The sequence below is a fragment of the Hemiscyllium ocellatum genome, unplaced genomic scaffold (assembly GCF_020745735.1).
Source record: "Hemiscyllium ocellatum isolate sHemOce1 unplaced genomic scaffold, sHemOce1.pat.X.cur. scaffold_103_pat_ctg1, whole genome shotgun sequence".
Lineage (NCBI taxonomy): Eukaryota > Metazoa > Chordata > Chondrichthyes > Orectolobiformes > Hemiscylliidae > Hemiscyllium > Hemiscyllium ocellatum.
Genome location: NW_026867652.1, coordinates 2,618,897 through 2,642,820, shown reverse-complemented (window position 1 = coordinate 2,642,820; position 23,924 = coordinate 2,618,897). Strand labels below are relative to the sequence as shown.

At 44.8% G+C, this 23,924-nt stretch overlaps 1 long non-coding RNA gene across 1 annotated transcript; it reads left to right on the top strand.

Moving 5' to 3' along the window:
* Window positions 1–690: 690 nt before the first annotated feature.
* LOC132809308 (uncharacterized) lies at window positions 691–22,130 on the top strand. Its single transcript, XR_009642255.1, has 3 exons — window positions 691–772; window positions 18,163–18,269; window positions 21,453–22,130. It is a non-coding gene; the product is annotated as an uncharacterized LOC132809308 (long non-coding RNA).
* The last annotated feature ends 1,794 nt before the right edge of the window (window positions 22,131–23,924 follow it).

Below are 23,924 nucleotides of genomic sequence, written 5' to 3'. Positions count from 1 at the left end.
CTTGCTCCCTTTGTGGTGCAGCTTTCGACAGTTTCCACCAATTAAATAGTCCTCTGTTCTTTTATTATCTCCTCCAAAATGAACAACTTCACATTTTCCCAAGTGATACTCCATTTGCCAACTTGTTGCCCACTTCTCCAATGAATCCCTCTGTGTAAATTGTTTATAATCCTTTTGGATATTTACTGTTATGCCTTTCCTAGGAGATTTTCCCCATCATTCTTCTAAACTTTTCCTGGGAACACTGGGCAGTGGGAAGCATGCAGAGTTCCTGTCTTTTACGGAATACTCTATGGAATGACTGGGAGGAGCTTACTGCCTATTTGGTCAGAATGGAGACAACTTGCCCCTGAAGCTGCATGAGCCTTTCACCCCCCCCCCCCCCATGTCTTATTGATGAGGCACAGCGGCAGCACGGAAGGAAAGAAGAAGCAACAAATCCTGCTCTCCACATCTCACTGACACTTGGAAAATTCTCTCCCATGTGTCAAAGATCGGCCCTGTGCAGTCACATGAAGTCCCAAGATGGAAACTGATAGAAACCCACGTAGATTTCCCCCTGAATTGACTGCTGACCTCCACAAGGGGTAATGTGTCCGGTCATCCTGGGCCAGGAGGAGGGGATGGCGTGAGTTTCTAACCTGATCTGACAGTGACGGATTTTATAAACTTGTATTACAGGTGGACATTCAGATGGTAACCTCAGTCATTGTAACACCAAACTCTGACAGAATTATACAATTCATCAGGACCAGGATATTTGCATTTAGTTGTGAGTATTGTGTTCCAACTCATTCCTATTTGATGCATAAAAGTTCTCCTTTGAATCAAACCATCCTGTCAATAGATCTCCCTCCAAGTCTTTCATATATGTCTTGTCAACAGTTTATGATGAGCTGATGAGTGTAAGGTTGATTATTCTAATGTATAATTTCTGTAAACCCCTCTGTAACAGGGCAGCCACAATTTCCTCTGCTACAAGGAGAACAACCTCAGTTTCTCCAAACCCCTGATTCCCCAATGTCTGTTTGCTCTCTATAAGGTACACATCAGGATTGTGTTGGAACATTCTCCACTTGCCTGCATCAGTGCAGTTCCTAACAATATTAAAGAAAGTGAACATCCTCCAGGACAAAGCACTGTGCCTGAGTGGTGTCCCATCCACCACCTTCAGCAATCCCTCTCCCCACCCCCGGGGTACAGTGGCATCACTGTGTAAAAGGGAAAGGCAGCATTGTCCTCCCAGACCATAGGGCTGCTCTCTCATTAGGGAGAAATGTCTGGTGGTAGGTTTAACCTGAAGGTTACCCAGCCCAGGCAAGGGGAGAGGTTGTCAAGGAGAGTCCATCTATTGTAGTTGGATATTCTTGATATGTACCATTAACACCCATGTCCCTTCAACTAAAATCCCCCATTCCTTGTACCATCCTGGTAAATCTCCTGTGTCCCCTCTCAGGGTACCTGCCATCCTTCCCAATGTGTGGGTGATCTCTGGTTTGCACAGACCCAGCTGCTCTGTGTTCCTGTGGGTGATATCGTCATAGAACAAGAGTTGCACTAAGCCTCACTGTCTGTCAGGGTGGGAGACAAATCCTGAAAACATTTGAGATATATTTAGTATACACTTGCGATGCCATGATAGATTAGACTTTTCCACAAGTACTGGAAAATAGATCAGGATAGTTTGGTGTTAGTTTTCTTTCTCACAGATGGATCACCAGAGCGTTTTTCTGTTCTGTATACAGCTGAGATGTTTATTATAGAAATATGACAGGCTCCATTGGACATCAGGTCAGAAAAGGTGATACTAGAATAGACGGCACATGGTTGGTCGATGTTTTTGGTAGGTAAGTGAGATGGAGAGTTTTAAGATGAAATTCAGAAGCTCAGCTCAGGAATCAGAAAGGGCCATCATCAAGTGAGAAATAAAAATTGGGCGTCCTGGAGGCTGGAAATAAAGAAAGGCACATATCGCAAAGTTTTGAGAGAGGGGAGGGGATTGGAGATAGGGAGGATAATGAAGCTGGAGGATATGAAATTTGGAAAGTATTCTGAGGACGGAGGATGTTACAGAGATAGGTATTTATGATAAAAATTTTTGGGTTTTGAGGCTGGAGAGGAATTATTGAGATATGGAAGAGTTGTAAGGCTGGATGAGGTGGCATTGACAGGGAAAGTACCGAGCACACAGGAATTTACAGAGGTAGCGAGGGTTAGAGACATAAAGTTATACAGCACTGACACAGGCCCTGTGGTCCAACCAGTCCATGTTGACCATAGTTTTGAACTGAACTAATCGCATCTGCCTCCACTTGTAATCCTTTTGTTCTTAATGCATTTATAAAAACCCTTTGGATTATCCTTAACCCTATTCGCCAAAGCTGTGTCCTGTCCCCTTTTGACCTCCTGATTCCCCTCTTCAGTATACTCCTACTGCCCTTATACTCGAAGGATGTTTTGTATTGGAATAAATGCAAAATATTACATCTTGATAAAAGAAGGCAGGATTTACACTCACTAAAAGTCAGGCCATGAGAAGTGATATAGAACAGAGACATCGGTGTTCAGATTTTTGAAGTATGTGTCACATGTAGACAGGGTGGTTAAAAAGGTGTTTAGCACATTTATCTTCATTGCTCAGACCTCAGAGTATAGGAGTTGGGACGGGATGTTGAGGTTGTACAGGATGTTGGGGAGGCCTCATCTGGAATACTGTGCCCAGTTCTGGTTGTGCTGTTATGGGAAGGGTTTTTTTTTTGTAGATATTTTTATTGAAATTTAACATTTTTGCAAATTTACAAAAATAAACAAAACTCTCAAATACAAACATTTATGTACAATTAAATCATATATACAATAGTCATAATTTAACAAAGAAAAGAGAAAGAAAGAAAACAAAAAAAGAAAAAAAAGAAACGAAAAAAGAAAAAAAAATCACAACTTTCTACTAATCTAACCTATAACTAACCAGAGTGTATACCTAAGTCTCTTACATGCTCGGAATGTATAAACATCAAATATAATAAAACCCGTATTCGCGCAGGATTCCTCTCCCAAGGGGCCCCGGAGCAGCCCGGTCTGAAATCTTCACTAAATAAAAGCCCTTGTTAGGATAGCCGAAATATCTGCATTTATATAATTCAAAAAGGGCTGCCATATTTTATAAAAAAATTCAGTCTTTCGGTGCACCATATTTGTGAGGAAGTCAAGGGGGATATATTCCATAATTAATCTGTGCCAATTTGAAAGTCCAGGGGGGCCCTCAGCCACCCAGTTCACCAAAATATTTTTCCTTGCACAGAAAGAGAGAATAGAAAATAGTCTCTTCCCATGCATATCCAGAGATGAGAGGTTCGAAAAGCCCAAAAGGAGAGATACAGGGTCCACCCTAATTTCCGTTCCTAAAATTTCTGTCAGGGTATTTGCCACTTTAGTCCAGTATCTGCGGATTTTCTGACAAGTCCACAGACAATGTACAAGAGTACCCACCTCTATTTTGCATTTAGGACACATTGGAGATGCTCCTGCCTTAAATTTTGCCAGTCGAGCCGGAGCTATATGGGCCCTATGAAGTATCTTTAGTTGGATAGCCTGAGTTCTGTTACAGATAGCAATTCTTCTAGCATTTTCCCAAATGTCATTCCACATATCCTCAGAGATTTCTAGCCCCAAGTCCTGCTCCCATGTTTTAAGCAGGTCATCCATGTCTCCTGAGACTCCATCATGTAGCAAATGGTATATAGTACTAACGGAGGATGCCCCCGCTGGTCGTAAGACATTACGTTCTCTGTCTGATTTATAAAGACTATCTATTAATGTAGTCTTCCTCTGTATATAATCTCGAACTTGGAAGTATCGAAAGAGATCCCCATTAGGTATTCCGAATTTCAGACGCAGCTGCTCAAAGGACATCAGGATCCCATCTTTAAATAGGTCCCCTAAGCATGAGATGCCCCTGGATCTCCAGAGTTTAAAGGTGGCATCTGTAATCCCCGGTTGGAATCCCCATGCGCCTACTATTAGTGCATGGGGGGATGTTTTATGTGAGTTACCCTCATTTTGCCGCATTATATTCCAGGCCTTAATTGTGTTTAATATTATGGGATTTTTACAGTGGTCTGTAATGATTTTCCTCTTATCTGAAAATAAAAGGTTAATAAGTGGGTATTTTACTTGGGAGGCTTCGATATCCAGCCAAATTGATTGTGGATCAGATGAAACCCAATCAGCTATGTAACTTAGTAGGGAGCTTAACTGATATTTCCTAAAGTCTGGGAAGTCCAGTCCTCCCCTTGCCTGTGGAAGCTGTAGCTTCTTCAGCTTAATAAGGGGCCGTCTATGGTTCCAAATAAAGGAGCCCAACCAGCCATATAATTTACGTAGGGATAGCCTTGGCAGCATCAGCGGGAGCATTCTCATAGGATATAAGAGACGGGGCAGAACATTCATTTTAATTAATGCTATTCTCCCTAGCCAGGAAATCGGAAGGTCTCTCCATCGCTGGAGGTCCTGCCTTATCCTTTCCATTAATTGTACAAAATTAGCCCTATACAGCTGATCAAATACTGGCGTGATAAAAATACCTAAATATAAGAAGCCCTCCAGGGACCAACGGAAGGGAAAAGGGGATCCGTCCATTAAGTGGGGTATCATAGCCAGACCACCCATTGGCATGGCTTCCGATTTTGAAAAATTAATTTTATAGCCTGAGAATGCATTAAATGTATTAATAACTTGAATTAGACGAGGCACTGACATTAAAGGATTACTGAGGAATAAGAGAACGTCATCTGCATAGAGGGTAATTTTGTGTTTACCTGTACCAATCCTCGGGGCCGTTATATTAGGATCAGTCCGGATGGCTTCTGCTAATGGTTCGATTATCAGCGTAAACAACAATGGTGAGAGAGGACATCCTTGACGGCAGCCCCTACCCACACTGAAGCCATCCGATCTTAACCCATTAGTAATAACAGCTGCTTTGGGGTCATTATACAATGTTGAAACCCATTTGGTAAACACCTGTCCAACGCCAAACCTTTCCAATGTGTAAAATAAATATGACCATTCAACCCTATCAAATGCCTTTTCCACATCCAATGAAATTACTACTCCTGGTATCTTTCCCTGATGACAGGCTTGGATCATATTCAAGACCCTTCTGATATTATTGGATGATCTGTGGCCCTTAATAAATCCCGTCTGGTCCTCCTTTATAATATATGGCAGTACCCTTTCTAGTCTTAGTGCTAACATTTTTGAGAGAATTTTAAAGTCTACATTTAGTAAGGATATTGGTCTGTAAGATGCACAATCTTCTGGGTCTTTTCCTTTTTTGAGGATAAGAGAAATATTTGCTTCTTTCAGTGTGGGCGGGAGACAGACCTGACTATGCGCAAAATTATACATATCCATAAGTGGGTCAACCAATATTCCTGTAAATTCTTTATAGAATTCAGCTTGAAAACCATCCGGGCCCGGTGCTTTTCCGCTCTGAAGTTGCCTAATTGCCTCAAGTATTTCTTGGACTGTTAAAGGGGTATTTAGGGCCGACACCTGTTCCGGAGTCAGGCCCGGGAAGGTCAAATTTTTTAAAAATGACTGCATCCTCCTAATCCTATCTTCACAGTCCTGCGATCTATATAGTTCAGAATAAAATTCTTTAAAGGTCGCATTGATCTTTTTATGATCATGAGTCAGGGTACCTGTACTTTCCTTGATGGTCGGAATAGTTTGAGGGGCTTTCTTTTTCTTTGCAAGAAATGCTAAGTATCTACCCGGTTTGTCGCCATATTCATATAATCTTTGTTTCGCAAATAATATTTCCCTTTTAGCCGTTTGAGTAAGCGCGGTGTTTAAAGCTGTCCTAAGAGCTTGTAATCCTCTGCAATTTTGTGATAGAAGGTCTATCAGCGTATGCTGTTTCGGCTGCTTTTAGGCGAGCTTCGAGCAGACGCTGTTGCTTTCCCTTCATTTTCCTCTGGGTCGCTGAATAGGAGATGATCAAACCTCGTGCATAAGCTTTGATGGTCTCCCACATCATTGACGGATTGCTAGCCGTACCAGTATTAATTTCTAAAAAAGTTTTAAGTTCTTGGGAGAAGTACTTTAAAAATTTGCTATATTTTATCAGGAAGGGGTCCATACGCCAATGCCGAGCAGATGTCCCATTGTTCTTTACCTTAGTTTCCATGTATACAGCGGCATGGTCAGAGATTGCTATAGTACCTATTTTACAGGTTGCTATAGAGTTTAGAAAAATCGATGGGGCAAAAAACATATCAATTCTTGTGTGACATTTATGTGGATTAGAGTAGAAAGAAAAATCTCTACCCTGTGGATGGAGACATCTCCATACATCTACCAATCCTAATTCTTTATTCAGGTCCGCCAGTTGTCTAGATCTGGGAGATACTCCAGCGGCACTCTTGGGAATCCTGTCTATTTCCGGATCCATAATACAATTAAAGTCTCCCCCTATAATTGTATGACGGGCACCAAAGGCCATCAGTTTTGAAAAAGCTTCCGTTATGAATTTAAAGGGGTGTGCCGGGGGGCAGTATACATTTAAGATCCCATATTCCTCTCCATTTATGAGGGCTTTAATCAAAATATATCGTCCAGATTCATCTTTTATCTGATTTAGAATTTTCAAAGGGAAGTTCTTCCGGACAAGGATAACGATTCCCCTGCTTTTTGAATTAAAAGAGGAAAAAAAAGGCCTGATCAAATCCGCCCTGTCGTAATTTTAAGTGTTCTTTATCCGACAGGTGTGTCTCCTGTAGGAGAGCTATATCAACTCTCTCCTTCTTAAGATTTGATAATATTTTCTTCCTTTTAACTGGCGAATTACTCCCCCTGACATTTCAGGTGCACCACTTAACCGACTGTTCAGCCATAATCATCTGGACAGATCCGAGACCCCTCGGGAGGGGAAACCCTATCTAGGACATCCCGAGCATGGAGCATACAAGATTTACAAAAGTAAAGATTCTCTGATACACTCAAAACAATATAACAAAAAACTCTTTCTAAGTATAAAAAATATAAAACATTCCGAATTGGAGATTTTCTCCCTTGTTCCCAGGAAGCGTCACTTCCTCTCCCACAGTCCATCTTACCCTCTTCCAACCAGTGCCCCACCCTTGACCCAGGTGTTCCTCAATAAAATGAGGAGAATTCAAATATAATATAAAGCTAGAGGTAACAGTGAACACCCCACCCCCACCCACACCCACATCTAAATATATTTGGGAATATTAATACCATATATAACTATAAGATTACAATCTCAACATGTAATACTTAAATATAATACCACAAAATAACAGGGGAAAGAAAAACAACCCCGCTCCTAAAAACAGAAGTAAAATAGAATAAGGTAACCACCTCTCCCCATCAACATTAACCAAACGCCCCTATATATATATATATATATATATATATACACACACACACACACACACACACACACACACACACACACACACACACACACACACACATAGGGGAAAGATAAGAAAAGATGAAGTGATGTAAACCAAAATAATGGGAAAGGCAGACCAGCGTCCACAATCTCTTACAGTTTATTTAAGAGAGTCCAAGAATTCCTGAGCCTTCTCCGGTGATCCGAAGTTCTATATGGATCCTTCGTGGCTAAGGCGTAGCGTCGCTGGATATCGTAAGAAGTACTGGATATTTAAGTCCCTTAAACGCTTCTTCGCCTCATCGAATGCCTTCCTCTTTCGGACCAAAGCTGGGGAGAAGTCCTGGAACAGCATGATCCTGGATCCTTTGTGGGTCATAGCTTGGGGATCTTTTCCCAGATTTCTTGAGGCTTCCAGGAGCATCTGCCTCTCCCTATAGCTCTGCAGCTGGAACAGGACCGGGTGTGGGCGCTGGGTTGAGCCAGGCCCACGTACTGTGACCCGGTAGGCCCATTCTACCCTTACCTGGCCTGATCCATTATGCAGATTTAAAAGTTGTGGCAGCCAATGCTCTAAGAATGCTGTCAGCTGACCTCCCTCTTCCTGCTCGGGCTGGCCCAACAACCGAATATTTTTTTCTACGACATCGATTTTCGAGGTCATCAATGTGGTTTTCTAGGTTCTGGACTCGATTCTCGAGAAAGCGGATGTGGTCGGCTGTTGATTTTATCCCAGTCTCTGAGGCTGCGGCCTTCGACTCCACCTTTCTGACTCGGCACTCCAATTCCTGAATGGTTCTGCCCTGCTTCTGCAGCTCGGCTGATAGTGCTTCTCTGCTCTGCCGAGACTCATCGATAAAAGCATCAATCTTCGCCTCCCACCTGGCAAACATCTCCTCAAAGCTCATCTTCATTGGTAAATCTCCTGAAGCAGCTGAAGACACCTTTGTTGCAGATGAAGAGGGAGAGGGTGGGGGAGGGGTCCCTGCTTTCTTAGAGCCGCCTGTTCCCTTCCCTTTACTCATTTTCCAGCTAGTATTAGACTATTTAAATGTACTAATAGGTAACTATTTAAGGTTAACAACTATTATAAATGGTTTAGTGAGTGTGGTGGGGGTGGATAGCCCACTTTTGGGAAGGGTATTTTTAAACTGGAGCGGGTTCAGAAGAGTTTTACCAGTGGGTTAATGGGAATGGATGGTTTGAATTTTAAGCAGAGTCTGGATAGGCTGTGACTTCTTTCACCAGAGCATAGGAGGCTGAGGGGTGACATTATTAGAGATTTAGTCTTCAGGATTTTATATCAGTAATGTGAACAACAGGTGCCCTTTCCAGGAGGGATTGCGATTCAAGACTGGGTACAGACATTTTAAAGTGAGAGGAGGAAAGCTTTAAAACGACGTTTGGGATTTTATTTTTGCATAGAAAGTGGTTCACGTGTGGAATATATTTGCAGAGGTAGCTGTGAATGCAATTACAATTTCAGGGTGGCACAGTGGCTCAATGGCTAGCAGGGCTGCCTCACAGCACCAGGGACACAGGTTCAATTCCTGTATTGGGTGGCTGTCCATGTGGAGTTTGGATATTCCTCCCCGTGTCAGCGTGGGTTCCTCCAGGTGCTCCCCTTTCTTCCCACAAACCACAGATATACAGAGTAGGTGAACTGGCCGTGCTAAATTGCCCATCGTGTTCAGGGATGATTGGGTTTAGTGAATTAGTCAGGGGTATATGTAGAGTAAAAAGGGTAGGGGAATGGGATTCTAAGAGGGAAAACATGTGGACCCATATATCGATAGAGAACTAGAAAGAGATTAGGGCTCCTCAAAAGATCAGCAACGTGGCCTATGTGTGGAGCTGTCGGTAATACGGTGGGGGTGGGGTGGGGGAGAGACTAAACGAGTAGTTGGCATCATTGTTTACTGTGGAGAAGGACATGGGAGTTATAGAATGTCGGGAAATAGATGGTGACACCTTGACAATGTCCATATTACACAGAAGGTGGTACTGGATACCTTGAAACGCATAAAGGTGGATAAATGCCCAGGATCTGATCAGGTGTACCCTAAAATTCTGTAGGAAGCTAGGGAAGTGATTGCTGGGCCCCTTGCTGAGAGTTTTGTATTATTGATAGTCACAGCTGAGGAGCCAGGAGACTGGGGGTTGGTTAATGGGGTGCTCCTGTTTAAGGAAGGCGGTTTGGACAAGCCCGGGAACTACAGACGCGTGACCCTGACGTCGGTGCTAGACAAGTTGTTGGAGGGAACCCTGAGGGCCAGCATTTACACGTATTTAGAAAAGCAAGGACAGATCAAGATTGATGAAATTGATGTGCTGGAAATTTTGGAAAACATCAAGATTGATATGTCCCCATGGCCAGACCAGATTTATCCTCGGCTGCTCCAGGAAGCGAGAAAGGAGGTTGCTAAGCCGCTGGCGAGGACGTTTGCCTCCTCACTCTACAGGAGTCGTACCGGAGAATTAGAAGGAGGCGAATGTTGTTCCTCTTTTCAAGAAGGGAAATAGGGAAATTGGTGGCAATTACATCTGTTAGCAAAGTTGTGGAAATAATTCTGAGGGATAGAATTTATGACAGTTTGTCAAAGCATAGTGTGATTATTGAGTTCTTTGAGGAGGTATCAAGACAGGTCGATGACTGTAGAGCAGTGGATGTGTTATAAATGGATTTCAGCAAGGCATTTGTTAGGGTTCCCCATGGTAGGTTCATCCATAAAGTCAGGAAGTATGGGACACAGGGAGATTTGGCTATCCGGACTCAGAATTGGCTGGCTGACAGAAGGCAGAGAGTGGTTGTCGATGGAAAGTATTCTGTCTGGAGGATAGTGTTGAGTGGGGTCCCGCAGAGCTCTGTTCTTGGGTCTCTGTAGGATTTATAAATGACTTGGATGAGGAGGTTGATGGTTGGGTTAGTAAATTTGCCGATGACACAAAGATTGGAAGTGTCGTTGATAATATAGAGGGCTACTGCAGGCTGCAGTGTAACATAGACAGGATGCAGAGCTGGGCTGAGAAATGGCAGATGGAGTTCAACCTGGATAAATGGGAACTTGAATGCTGAATATAGGATTAAAGACAGGATTCTTGGCAGTGTGGAGGAACAGAGGGATCTGGGTGTGCAAGTACATAAATCCCTCAAAGTTGCCAACCAAGTGGATAGGGTTGTTAATAAAGCAAATGTTTTTTTTTGGCTTTCATTATCAGGGGATAGAGTTTAAAAGCCATGAGGTTTTTCTACAGCTCTACAAGTCACAGGTGAGACCACACTTGGAATTTTGTGTCCAGTCCTGGTCTCACTACTATAGGAAATGTACAGAGGCTTTGGAGAGGGTGCAAAAAGGTTTACTAGCATGCTTCCTGGACTGGAGGGCTTCCTGTAAGAAGAAAGTTTGAATAAGCTCAGACTTTTCTCTCTGGAGAAAAAGAGGAAGAGAGGAGACCTCATACAGGTGTACAGAGACTTTTCCCCAGGGCAGGATTGACTTGTTTGAGAAGTCATACTATGAAGATATTAGGAGGAAGGTATTCAGGACACGTCCGAGGTAGGTTTTTTACACAGAGTTGTGAATGCATGGAATGCGTTACCAGTGGTGGTGGTGGCAGCGAAGTCATTGGGGACAAGACATGCACATAGATAGCAGTGAGTTGAGGGGTGCGTAGGTTAAGTTACTGTGTTTTACATTAGGATTAAATCTCGGTATAACATCGTGGACGTAAGGGCCTGTTCTGTGCTGTACTTGTCTATGTTGTGTGATTAGGGATAGTCGGCATGGCTTTGTGTGTGGGAAATCACGTGTCTCGTACTTGATTGAGCTGTTTTTGAAGAATTAACAGAGGATTGAAGAGGGCAGAGTGGTAGATGTGATCTCTATGGACTTCAGTAAGGCTTTTGGTAAGGTTCCCCATGGGAGATTGATTAGCAAGGTGAGATCTCACAGAATACAGGGAGAACTAGCCATTTGGATACAGAACAGGCTCAAAGTTAGAAGACAGAGGGTGGTGGTGGAAGATTGTTTTTGGACTGGAGGCCTGTGATCAGTGAAGTGCCACAAGGATCGGTGCTGGGCCCTCTGCTTTTTGTGATTTATATCAATGATTTGGATGTGAACATAGTAGGTATAGTTAGTAAGTTGGCAGATGAAACCAAAATTGTATGCGTAGCGGACAATGGAGTATATTACCTCGGATTACAATGGGATCTTGATCAGATGGGCAAATGGGCTGAGGAGTGGCAGATGGAGTTTAATTTAGATAAATGCAAGGTGCTGCATTTTGGAAAAGCAAAGCTTAGCAGGACTGATACACATCATGGTTAGGCCTGGGGAGTGTTGCTGAACAAAGAGACCTTGCAGTGCAGATTCATAATTCCTCGAAAGTAGAGGCACAGGTAGATCGTGCACTTGAAGAAGTGTTGAGATGGACACACCAAGCACTACTGATGCTGCCTGACCTGAACACAATGACCAGGATGGATAAGATGTGGGCATTGCTGGAAGTCCGAGTCTATACAATGCGGACCTGGGGAAGTGCAGCAGGTCAGGCAGTATCAGAGGAGCAGGAAAGTTGATGTTTTGGGTCGGGACCCTTTGTCAGTCCTGATGAATAATCCTGACCCAGAACGTCAGCTTTCCAACCCCATCGTATTCATGCTGGTCATCAAATACCTATTTATTCTCGTCCCATGTTCTGGCACTCAGCATGTAATCGATATTGTAGAGCTTGGTGTGATCATCTCAACACTACTTCAAAGCTGCAATGTTTCCTGCATCTGTCACCATTTCCGGGGCTGCCAGACCCGCTGAGGATCTCCAGCAGGTTTTGTTTTTATTGTGGATTTCCACCATTTTGCTGAGGCACTTCGAGTCAGAGAGTTATCCAGCACGGAAACAGGCCCTTCAGTCCAACTCATCCATGTCGACCAGATATCCTAACCTGATCCAGCTCCATTTGGGAGAGTTGGCCTATATCACCCATGAACACTTTCTGTTCATGTCCCCCTCCAGTCGCCTTTTAAATTTAATTTGGCCTGTGTTCATCATTCCTAAAGCATCTCATTCCATACGCTCACCAACCTCTGAGCGAACCGTTTGGCCCTCAGGTCCATTTGAAACCTTTCCCCTCTCACCTAAAAACCCAATGCCCTATAGTTTTGAACTCCCTGACACTGGGTAGAAACAAAGACCTTGGCTATTCACCCTGTCTGTGCTTCTCCGTAAGGTAACCCGTCAGTCTCTGACGCTCTGGGGAAAAAGCCCCAGCTTATTCAGCCTTTCCCTTTAACTCCACAGTCCGAACAATAACCTTGCAGATATTTTGTGAAACCCTCCTCAAGTTTTGTGAAACAGAGTCATAGAGATGTACAGAATGGAAACAGACCCTCTGTCCTAATTGTCCATGCCAACCAGCTCATTTATACATGTACCAAGCAAGTTGTCCCTACGGTCCCCTTGAAGTCTTTCCCCTCTCACGTAAACCTATGCCCTCTGCTTTTGGACTCCCCTATCCTGGGAATAAAGAAACTGACCCGTCACCCTGTTGTTGCTCCTCACAACTTTATAAAGATGTATAAAGCCATCCCACGCATCTCCTGCTCCAGGGAAAATAGCCTCAGCCCCTCCCTATGGTTCAAATGTTCCAATACTGGAAACACCCTTGCAGATCTTTGCTGAACTTGTTCAGGTTTCCCAACATCTTTCCTGTTGCAGGGAGACCAGAATGGAAAGCAGTCTGGGGATTCCAAAAGTGGCCGAGCTAATATACTGTCCAACCGAACCATGATCTCCCAACTCCTATCCTCAATGTACTGCCCAATAATAGCTAGCATACCAAACACCACCTTCACCGACCTGTCTACCTTCAACCCCACTTACACTGTGCAGTGAGTTAATAATTCCTTATATTTGTTTGTGCACACTTCCCAGGAACTTGTCATGATGAGGTTGAGTCCTATTGTGGTAACATTTTTCTGAAATCAGGGAGAATAGAATTGAATGTAGTATTCTAAAACTGGCCTCACCAATGCCCAGTACAGCCACAACTTCAGCTAACTCCTATACTCAGTGACCAAATCCCTACAGTGTGGAAGCAGGCCATTTGGCCCATAAGACTATGCCAACCATCTGAACTTGTGTATTTCCCCTATCCATGCCCCTCATGATTTTGCAAACCTTGATAAGGTCACTCATCAGTCTCTGACGCTCCAGGGAACACAGCCTACTCAACTTCTCCCGGTAGCTCGAATCCTCCAGTCCTGGCAACATCCTTGAAATTCTTTTCTGACCCCTTTCAAGTTTCACAATATTGTTTTGATAGGAAGGCAACCAGAATTGTATGGACTATTCCAATAGTGGCCTAAGCAATGTCCCGTGCACCGCAATATGATCTCCTAACTCCTGTACTCAATGCTCTGGCCAATAAGGAAAATCATACCAAACGCTGCCTTCACTATTCTATCTACCTGCGACTCCACTTTCAAGAAGCTATGAATCTGCACTCCGAGGTGTCTTTGTTCAGCAATGCCACCCCATGCCTGCTTATGTGTCTGCCCAAACGCCTCAAAAACGTTGTGATTGTTTCTGCTTTTACCATCTTCCAGGAGAGTACATTCTAGTCAACTACCACCTTCTGCTTAAGAAACTTGTCTGACATATCTCCCTTTAAACCTGCACAGATATTGTTGGAAATGCCCAGCAGGTCATGCAGCATCTGTGAAGAAAAATCAGTTACTGTTTCGGGACTGGTCACCCTTCCTCAGAAACGTTAACTCTAATTTCTTTTCACAGATGCTGCTGGACCTGCTGAGCTGTTTCAGAAACTTCTGTTTCTCTTCCTGGTTTACAGCATCTGCAGTTGTTTTGGTTTTCATTCCTTTAAACTGCCTCCTCTCCTCTTAAATGTGTGGCTCTAGAATTTGTGACTTCCACCTTGGAGAAAAGATTCACATTATTCACTCTGTCTGTGCCTCTCGGGTTACCCCCCAGCTACTGACTTGCCAAAGATAAAAATCCAAGTTTTTCCAACCTCTCCCAATCCAGACAACATCCTGGTAAACCTGTTTTCACCCTCCCCAAAGCCTCCAAATCCCTTTGAAGTCTTTCCCCTCTCATGTTAAACCTATGCTCTCTACTCTTAGATTCCCATATCCTGGGGTAAAAAAGAAACCATGACTAGTCACCCTATCGTTGCTCCTCATAATTTTATAAAGTTCTACAATGCCACCTCAAGCGTCCAGTGATCCAGGGAAAATAGCCTCAGCCTATTCAGCCTCTCCCGATGGTTCTAATTTTCCAATACTCGCAACACCCTTGTAAATCTTTTCCGAATTCTTTCAAGTTTCCCAACATCCACCCTATAGCAGGGAGACTGGAATTGAAAGCACTAAGGAAAATCCAAAAGTGACCGAGCCAATAAACTGTGCAACCGAAACATGATCTCCCAACTCCTATCCTCAGTGCTCTGCCCAATAACAGCTAGCATACGGCACACCACCTTCACCGACCTGTCTACCTTCAACCCCACTTTCAAGGAACTATCAACTCATACTGCACGGTCTGTTTATTTATCAACATTTCCCAGGAACTTGTCATTGAGGTTGAGTTTATTGTGGTAACATCTTTCTGAAATCAGGGAGACTAGAATTGAATGTAGTATTCTAAAATTGTCCTCACCAATGCCCTATACAGCCGCAACATGACCTCCTAACTTCTATACTCAGTGACAGAATCCCTACAGTGTGAAAACAGGCCATTCGGCCCATGAGACCATACCAATCAACGGAACAGCATCCCACCCTAACCATGTAACCTCTCATTTGCCACAGCGAATCCACCTTATCTGCAAGAGTTTGGATTGAGGGAGGAAACCAGAGCACCCAGAGGAAGGCCACGCAGACACACACTGGGAGAATATGCGAACACCACACAGACAGTGGAATTAAGCCCGGTCCATTTATTAATCAGTGCTCTGACCAATAATGGTCACCATCCCAAATGCCAACAAATGATCTCCCTGAAACGCTACTTGGCAGGAACTATGCAGTTGTTCTGAGTCCTTCAGAGGGATTGAAGGGGATGGAGAGAAAACAGCAACAGGGTTGAATTTTGATCTGTAAAAATTCTCTCCATCTTCCCCCTCTCTGCCTGTCTCCCCTGTCTGTTTGTTCCCCCGTCTCCCCCTGTCTGTCTGTCCCCCATCTGTCTGTCTGCCCCCTCCCCGCGCCTATCCCCGTTGCTTCCTCTGTCCCCACTGTCTGTTCCCCATCTCTCTCTTCCCCCTTCTCTGTGCCATCCCTCTCTATCCCGCCAGCCTCTCTGTCTCCCCACCCTCTGCCACCCCATCCCTGCCTTCCCTCATCTCCCTATTCCCTAGGTCTGTACTCCCCCACCACAGGGAAAAGACCTTGTCTATTTAACCTACCCATGTCCGGCGTGATTTTATAAATCTCTATAAGGTCACCCCTCAGCCTCCGACACTCCAGGTAAAACTCCTGGCAACATCCTTGTAATACCTTTCTGACCATTTCAAGTTTGAGAACATCCTTCTGATCGGAAGACCAGAATTGCATGGAATATTCCAAAAGCTGCCTAATCAATGTCCTGTCCAGCCACATTATGACCTCCCGACCCCTATACTAAACACTCTGACCAATAAAGGCAAGCAGACCAACTGCCGCCTTCACTATCTTATCTACCTGCGACTTTACTTTCAAGGAACTATGAAGCTGCAGAACAAGGTCTCTTTGTTTAGCAGCACTCCTCAGGAACTTACTATTAACTCTATACGTCCCGCTAAGGTTTGCTTTTCCAAAATGCAGCACCTCACATTTTTTTCTAAACTGAACTCCTCAGCCCATTTGCCCATGTGATCCACGTGCCTCGTACTCTGAGGTAATCTTTTTCACTGTCCACTCCAACTCCAATTTTGGTGTCATCTGCAAACTTCCTAACAATACCTCTTATGTTCACATCCAAGTCAATGATATAAATGACAAAAAGTAGTGGATCCAGCACCGATCCTTGTGACACTCCACTGGTCACAGGCCTCCAGCCTGAAAAGCACCCCTCAACCACCGTCCTCCTCCTTCGACCTTTGAGCCAGATCTGTATCCAAATGGCTAGTTCTCCCTGTATTCCATGAAATCTAACCTTGCTAACCAGTCTCCCATCGGGAATCTTGTCAAACGCCTGACTGAAGGCCATGTAGATCATGACCACAGCTCTGCCCTCATCAATCATTTTTGTTACTTCTTCAAAAACTGACTCAAGTTCATGAGATGTGATGTCTCACAAACAAAGCTGTTAATAATATACAGGACTTAACTCTATACACTGGGGTCTGCGTCACCAAGTTATGGGTGTTCATATTCTGGATAAAGTTCACATACACCAGCTTTGTGTTAGTGACTGTGTTGATTCTTGTTAATATCACCAACACCGGTGAGTTCCTTTGGAAAGGCAGTCCCTATATCCCTAACCCACTCCCAACTGCTCTGTCTCCTCCATCCCCACCATAGACAGTAAATGGGAGGAGCTCATGGAGTTTCCATGTGCGTGAGATTGAGAACATCTTCCCTTCTTTCCACTGGCCCACCAAAAAAATGGTGGTAGTGTCCTTGCCTCTGGACCAGGAGGATCTGGTTCAGAGTTGAGTAACACCATCTTTGAAGAGGATGATTAGAAAACGTGCCCAAGCCACCAGGCCATACTGTCTCCCAGCTGTCCCTGCCTGAGCCTCCAAACAGAACCTTCCTGTAGTTTCTCTCCTGTCAGCCTCTCCCATTGCTCAGTTTGTCCAGGATCCCCTCCTGCAGCTGCACTGCTCCTGTCCCTCACTGACCTGTCCATTCCCCGTGTCCCTCCTCGTTCATTCATTGTTTACAATCCCATTGTCCCAGTCCTCCAGCCCCGCCTCCTCCACTCTATTGGGCAGCAGCTGCTGTCAATCACCCGGGCTCCTGTGTGATCTCGAGCATGTGCTATCGGAGGGGAGACCAATGCACAGGCGCAGTGCTGGGCAATTGGCCACAGCGCGGGTCAGTGCCAGGGAGGGAGGCTATGGGTGTGTGGGATTAATCTATCATTGGCAGCTCCTTATCTTCCTCCTCTGGGAACAGGACCCGGGGAATAGCCCCGCTCCTGGTATCCTGTTGAGTGGTCAAAGTATGAATGGGGGAGGATTTTGCAGAAAGTTATCAGAACACATTTTGTGAAAATTCAGGATTGTTATGGAAAGGGACAAGGATGGGCCTGCAATGCGAGTTCTAACTTGCTTCATTTCAGTTCAACCAGATATGATTTTGCCAGTGTGCAGGATGCAGTGTGTGCAGGATGGTTCTCATCAGAGGGTGGAGGTGGGGAATATAAATGAGAGGTTCCAGATTGATTTTTCCCCAATGTGATTCCGACCAGGAAGGAAACCTGGGGACCTGGGGGCAGGATTCACCAACACCCGGGAGGCTCAGAGTCAGAATCATTGATTTGGTTCTTAGTCTGCAGACAAGAGCTAGGTAACTGAATTCAAGGAGAGGAGAGAGATTGTGAAAACTGGGTGTGGAGGGAAGGAGTGAGGAGATTGGTTTGGTCTTCAGTTAACAAGAGAGAGAAATTGTGAGACTGAGATTTAAAGCTTTGGGGGGAGAACAAGGAAACTACAATTTAATACTATCATTATCTTATAAAGTTCCGTCCTGTATTAACAGTGGTGAGTTGTTTTCTCTGTTGTAGGGCACTGAAAGGGTGGATTTGTGGATGAAAAATTCAAATTGAGCTTCATGTTCAGACCTGATGGTTACTGATCCGAATATCATTGGTCTTTTCATCTGGAAGGAAAGGTGTGTATTCTGTCCGTGGACAATATTTCAAATGTCAATGCGTCTGGAAAAATTACTGCGACACAGCCAAGTCCATGTTAGCAAAGTTTGTAGCTTTGAATGGAGGCTGTTTATCAGGATTATCTCCATGGCAACGGCAGTTTATAAAGTCTAGTCCATTTCAGCACATTGTTTTAACATCGCACCCCTCCCCCCTCCCCCACACTCCCCCGTGGCTCACTTCAGTACCTGACAGGCGCTTCAGTTTCAGTGGGATTGTCTGTCAGGGTTCTGATGTGGAGGAGACGGTGTTGGAGTGGGGTAGACAAAGTTATAAATCTCACAGCACCAGATTATAGTCCAACAGGTTTTTTTTTGGAAGCACCAGCTTTCCGAGCACGGCGTAATTTTTAACTTTATCAGGTCTATCTCTACGATGACAGAATTCTTCAGTTAAGTACTCCAATAATTCGTGGGCGGCACGGTGGCACAGTGGTTAGCACTACTGCTTTACAGCGCCAGAGTCCCGGGTTCAATTTCCTCCTCTGGCGACTCTGTGCCTTAGGTGAAGGGGTAAATGCAGGAGAATGTTTCTGGGTGCGTTACGCTTTGGTGGGTCGGTGTGGACTTGTTGGGCCGAAGGGCCTGTTTCCACACTGTAAGTAATCTAATCTAATTACAGAGGCCACATCTTCCCCTCTAGCAGTATCAACTGCTATTCTGGCTCTCGGGTAAGCTACTCTTCACTTTTTATCCCCAATCCCATCTAGCTTTCTGTTGATCTTTAAAGTTTTTCTAATCTCCTAGTTTCTCGCTGATCATTGCCAATTTGTATGCCTTCTATTACAATTTGATAGACTCCCTTATTTCTTTAGCCACTCATAGAAGATTACTCCTTTTCCTACAGTCCTTCCTTTTCACTGATATAAACTTTTGCTAAACACTTTGAAAAATTGCTTTGATATTTCTCCACTGGCCGTCAACTACCCCATCGTAAACTCTTTGCTTCCAGTTTACATTAGCCAACTCCTGTCTCATCCTATTGTAGTCTCCTTTGATTAAGCACAGGATCTTGGGACTGGATTTAATCTTCCCGCTTTCCATCTGTATTCTAAATTCATCCTTACTTATCACAAGTCCTTTATCAGATTACAAGGTGAGGGGATGTTTCCTGGGTGTTTTGGTTTTCATTATCAGTGACCTTAACTTTATAATAAAGTACAGGATAGATATTCACAACAGAGTATTCTGAAATGATTAGATTAGATTACTTACAGTGTGGAAACAGGCCCTTCGGCCCAACAAGTCCACACCGACCCGCCGAAGCGCAACCCACCCATACCCCCACATTCACCCCTTACCTAACACTACGGGCAATTTAGCATGGCCAATTCACCTGACCCACACATCTTTGGACTGTGGGAGGAAACCGGAGCACCCGGAGGAAACCCACGCAGACACGGGGAGAACGTGCAAACTCCACACAGTCAGTCGCCTGAGTCGGGAATTGAACCCGGGTCTCTGGCGCTGTGAGGCAGCAGTGCTAACCACGGTGCCACTGTGCCACCGTGCCGCCCACAAGACCGTTCTGGACGGTGTGAATGTACTACACAGTCTAAAATCATAAATCATGTCTCCCCTGAGGTTAAAATTGCAAAACCATTATCTCCTACATGCTTCCTCACTGTCTAAGTTTGGAACACTTATCCACCTGATTATCCTGCATTTTCCGAAAATCTCTTTTGGTGAAGTGGGTGAGTTTTGGATTCAGCTTTCCAGTTATTACCGTAAGAAGATGAGCACTGGGCACAGGAGAGGCAATGTAGCCTTTCGATGATGACTGAGCTCACCTCGGTCCCAACTGGATTTTCCCACCTGCTCTCTCTCACCCTTCAACTCATTACAAATTCAACATCAATATCTCTTCATTAAATGTGCTCATTGTCCTGGCATCCATCGCATTTTCAATAGGGAATTCCACAGATTCACAGCTCATTGAGACAAGTACATTCTTCTTCCTGAGAATAGAATAGAGTCCCTATTGTACAGAAACAGGGTATTCATCCATCGAGTCCACACCAGCCCTATGATGAGCATCCCATTCAGACCCACCCATTCCCTGTGACCCTGCATTTCCCATGGTTAATGGCCTAACCGGCACATACATGGGCACTGTGGGCAATTTAGTTTGGCCAATTCACCTAACCTGCACATATTTGGACTGTGGGAGGAAACTGGAGCACCCAGAGGAAACCCACGCAGACATGGGGAGAATGTGTAACCTCCACACAGTCACCTAAGGCTGGAATCAAACCCGGCTCCCTGACGCTGTGAGGTAGCAGTGCTAACCACTGAGCCACCTCTGCTTAAAATCTGCTCCCCCTTATTAACCTCCCCGCCCTGCAATTGGCTGAATCTGTGTTCTTTACATCAGAAATCAGGTTGTGGAAGCAGGTGTCTCAGTAAAACCCAGTGACAGCCCATATGTCCTGTGTGTCTGAATGGGGATCCTATACACAACACCTTCCACCCCACATATTTCATTCACTTTCCAGAGACACGGCTCCAGTGGCTTCAATGGGACTACAACTCCCACAATCCCTGAGGCGGGGACCACACGTGTGTGGGGAAGCCTGGCACTGTAAATGTACAGAATGTGGGCCGATTTTGGAGCATGTGCTTTGGGGTAACTAGCGGAAAGTACTTCACACTGTGATTGGCTGGAGGAGGAACGTATCGGTTGGGGGGCGGGAGGTCAAAGTGTCATTCCACCCATGTGGGGCCAAAGGCCATCCCTAACTCGTCATAACACTGGGCATCGACCAATGGGAAACAAAGAAGGATCTGACCCATTCTCCCAGACTGAATGTTCCTCTTCTGTCCAGGATCTGCTACCTCCCTTTCTGTTTCCTTTTGTTTCATTCTGCTGTTACATTATTGACTTGCGGTAACTGAAGGGAAAGGAAATGAACCCAGAAAGGGTGCAGAGTCTAACCAGGACAGGAAGTGGTGGCATGGATCTGTTTATCAGCAACTCCATGAGAATGGGGGTGGGTACATTAGTGGGTAGCAGAGTCAGAATGGTGGGAGAGAGTAAGTGGGCTGGAGGGTTACAGCTTTGCAGAAAGAAAGGGGAAAAGATAAGACAGAGAAACTAGAATTGTCTGCTCTGAATTTCTAACCTGTACATATTCCTTTATACAGGGCGCTAGATGGTGAAGATTTGCAGACTGAAATCTCAAACTCATGTGCAATTTGTGATTATGTTAACCAGCATTTGAAAAACCAAAGATAGAGAATCACTCGGCCAAAATCCAGCAACACTCTCCCTCCCAGCATTGTCGGTCTGTGAATGGTACCAGACAACAGCTCACTACCATATTCTCAAGGGTAACAAGATGGGGAATAAATGCTGGCTGAGCCAGTGATGCCCATATCCTGGAAATGGTTTCTATCTCTAGTTGCTGAAACCCAGTTGATGTTACTGCAGGATGAAGAGGGATGCTGAGTGTATCCTCCAGGAGGCAGCACCATCACATTACCCCGCCTACACCCACACAGTAACACAGCAACATCACTGGGACAAAAGGCAGTGAAACCAAAGGAGGACTTAGATATAGTTCTTCGAGGTAAAGTCATGACAGGGGATTGGAGCACAGCAGGAACAGGAGACTGAGCTGGATGGTCAGCTGTTTCCCATTGAATGGTGGGGCAGGATTGAAAGGCCGAATGGTCTCCTCCTGCTGCTATCTCCCAGGTTTGTACATAGCCATGGAGCCCGGGTAGGAAGAAGTAGGCAGGGAATATCCAGGAGATTGCACTTCCACATAAGTTTTCAGTGAGGGATGGTTTGATGGATTTTATTTAACATTTATCTTTAACACAAGGTTTGAGAATTTTGTTTTTAAAATGTTGTCAAAGTTTTTGCACAGCAAATAAAATTAAAGAAAATAAATTAAACTGTCTGAATATAACAGATTTAAAACTTTCAACCTCTGTAAAACAAAATTTTGTCTATTCACTTTTCAGCTACTCAAGCTCCATGGAAATATTCCCTCCCTGTATTAACCTTTGGTTTGATTTAACTGTTTTTCAGATCTCGTTCTGTGAGCTGTGATGCATTCTTTTTCCCCATTTCTCTGACACAGAAATATTATCACAGCAACCTTCCCACCATCAAAATCATCATTACGCCATTTTGCTTTTGGTTAACATATAATCACCAACAGTGCAAAAGTGAGGACCGCAGATGCTGGAAACCAGAGCCTGAATTAGAGTGGTGCTGGAAAAGGGCTTTTGCCACAATGTTGCTTTTCCGGCTCCTGACCTGCTGTGCTTTTCCAGCACCACTCTAATCTCGACATCTAATCACCAGCAATAAACCATTTGTGTAACCAATTGAATATTTCCAAACAAAGCCCATTACGGGCCAAGCAAACCTTTACAAGTGACCGAGTGAGAAGGGACTAAATCAAAGTAGAGTTGTGGGGAGGGGGCAGCGGTGGGGATAAAGCACTATATCCCCTTCAGTGCCCACCTCTATCTAAAGGCATCAAGAGCATTGATACACACCACATACTCCTCCTCCAAGGACACCCTGCTGTGTCGCCTTTTTCCTCAATCATATAATAGAATCCTGACAGTGTGGAAGGAGAGCATTGGCCCGTCAAAACCCCACCAACTACCCGAAGAACATACGACCCACTGCACTCCATCCCTGAAATACTGCATTTCCCAAGGCTGATCTACCTAGTCTGCACAATCCTGGATATTGTGGACAAGGTAGCACGACCGATCCACGTAACCTGCACATTTTTGGGCTGTGGGAGGAAACCAGAGCACCTGGAGGGGGACCCACACTATCATGGAGAGAATGGGGGAACTCCACATTGACCAAGACTGGACTCCAACCTAGTACCTAGTGCTGTGAAGCAGCCGTGCTGTAATCACAATTTAAATCAAAACAGATGATCCCTGCTCATTGTCCCATTGATATTTGTAGAGACATCCTGCCCAGAGAGACATCCTGAGGTTTAGAAAGTGGCAATGTAAGTTCAATCAACTCCAGCCCAGTTAATGTGGTTAACAACAACAACATCAATACTCCAACAGTGTCATCATGTACAAGGTCCACTCCTGACTCTGATGGACAGTAACATCAGAATCAGAGTCCTGCAGGTGGATGACCACTCTCCTGTGAGCACTCACTGGTCTCTCAATTGTGTTGAAGACGCAGCAAATCCCTTGTCACACAGAGGGGTGAACAGCTCCTAGCCATTGTGAACCCGCTGGGGTCTCAGGGGACAGGATGAATCACTGAATCCATTCTCACACACTGAGTATCTGAATGGCCTCTCCCTTGTGTGAGCTGACTGGGGACTCCGAAGGTGCTGCATTTGAGTGAAACTCCCCCCACACTGGGAACAAGTGAATGACTGTTCCCCAGAGTGAGCTCGCTGGTGTTTCAGCAGGTCAGAGGACTGAGTGAATGCTTTCAAACAGACTGAGCAGGTGAATGGCCTCTCCCCAGTGGGAATGCACTGATGTGTCCGCTGGTGAGAGATGTGAATGAATCCTTTATCGCACATTGAGCAGGTGAAGGGTCTAAATCCAGTGTTCCATCTCTGGTACCTCAGCAGATTGTAAGATCGAGTAAATCCCTTCCCATACGTGGGG